This window comes from Micropterus dolomieu, linkage group LG09, assembly GCF_021292245.1.
Source record: "Micropterus dolomieu isolate WLL.071019.BEF.003 ecotype Adirondacks linkage group LG09, ASM2129224v1, whole genome shotgun sequence".
NCBI lineage: Eukaryota > Metazoa > Chordata > Actinopteri > Centrarchiformes > Centrarchidae > Micropterus > Micropterus dolomieu.
In genome coordinates, this window is record NC_060158.1 from 26,472,381 (window position 1) to 26,474,446 (window position 2,066).

Below are 2,066 nucleotides of genomic sequence, written 5' to 3' on the forward strand. Positions count from 1 at the left end.
AATATGAAAAGAAATGCCATGTTTATGGATAATATGTCCAAGGGGAAGCAGATACAAGGAAAACAAAATGGGTCCTAAGACCGACCCCTGAGGCACACCATATTTAACTGGACAGAACGAGGAGACATAGTTGTTTACAGACACGCAAAACTTCCTATTTGACAGGTAGGATGAAAACCATTCTAGGGCAGTACCAGAGATCCCCACCCAGTGCCTCAGTCTGTCTAACATGATGTTGTGATCAATGGTGTCAAAAGCAGCGCTAAGGTCCAGGAGGACCAGGACTGAGCACATACCTTCATCAGCAGACATTAAAAGGTCATTGGTGACTTTAAGCAGGGCAGTCTCAGTGCTGTGGTACTTCCTAAAACCAGACTGAAACTTTTCAAATAATTTGTTATTTTCCAGCACAGTGAGCAGCTGTTTGGACACAAAACGAAGGTTACGATATGGTATCCCTAGTTCTATAAACACAGGCGGAGCCCTCTACTGGACTCTATGGGTACTACCTCCTCCAATCACACGCACGCACTTGCCCACTGAAATTTTATCGTGCACGTAGCGGACCAAAAGGACGTCACTACTGATACGTGCGTGAGGTATAAATAATGCCTAAATAGTGTCCCTACTGCCTCAGCATCTGATCGCCTCTTCAGCAGACAGCGTCAGAGCGCAGGGCTCATCGGTGGAGGGCTCCGCCTGTGCTTCTAGAACTAGGGTTACCATATCGTAACCTTTGTTCTATCTCACACAGGCTCCGCCCTCTACTGGACTCTATGGGTACAGTGGGTGGAGCCTGATGACTGTCCGCCCTAGCCTTGACAAGCCAAAGTCCACCACACCAACCCGGTCGGCCACAGGCCAGCCAAAGCCCCGACCACCACATCACCTAGTGACAGAATGGTGGGACACCCCTGAGAAGGTCGCTGGACCGATAGGGGCTTGGCCTGACCATTAATACCTGCACTGCCCTGACTTCTCACTAAAACGTCAGGCACTGCCAGAGTATGTTCCACCTCTACACCCAGTAGTCACCAGATCCTCATTTTTTCAGATCCTAGGTCGCACTTGCAAGCTGGATCCCGAGAAGGAGCCCGACATATCCGAGAGATAGAAACGCACAATCGGGCACAGTAAAGGCCAAGAGGCCATTGTGCAGATCTCTTCGACACACACCCCGCTGAAAAAGGGTCGTAGACACTTCCACACTTCCGGGTCGAATGTGCACGCACCGCTAAGGGTGGGTCTGCTTCCACCCATGTACAGGCTTGGGAGATTCACTCACAAAGCCAGCTGGCCAGGCTCTTCTTGGACAGGGTTTTACTGACCGCACTATCACTGAAACAGACGAACAGCTGACTAGTGCATCGAATGGAGGCTGTGTGCTTTACATAGGACGTTAGCCTAGTACACATTGACAACAGATGCACTCTCACCTCCCTGCACCCTAAGTGGGGTAGGGGGGTAGAAAGCATCCTGATTTCATAGCAGAGGTGAGAGCAAGGCGCAGGGCTGTTCAAGAGATAGAATTTTTAATGAGGACTGCTCCAGGGGCTCATAAGTTGCAGATATTAGAGCCACCAACACAAGCAGCAAGTCCTACTGAGGCGCCGAGACACGACACCGGTCGCTGTCTTCTCACACCCTGCAGAAAGCGCATCACGAGGGAGTGGGTGAAGACTGTTCTGTCACCAAACCCCCTGTGACAGGAGAGATAGCTGCAGCGCGACAGACCCTTCTCCATCAGACCTTGCAGGAAAGAGAAAACGTATCCCACCGAACAGCGGGCAGTGGGTGTTGGCAAAACAGATCTACCTCCACTCTCCCGGAGCAAGCTCAGATCTGCTGAACCACATTGTTGTGCAGTCTCCACCCGCTCGGTTGGGGGCCAGCCCTCAACATGAGGTCAGCCACCGCCGTTCTCCAAGCCTGGGACGTGAAGGGCTTTCAGAGACAGCAGGTGTTCTGACGCCCACTTCTATAGGTTCCCTGCCAGCGCCAACAGAGCCGTGGATTGGACTTCGCCCTGTCTGTTGATGTACGTGCTGGAGGAAACGCACCACCAC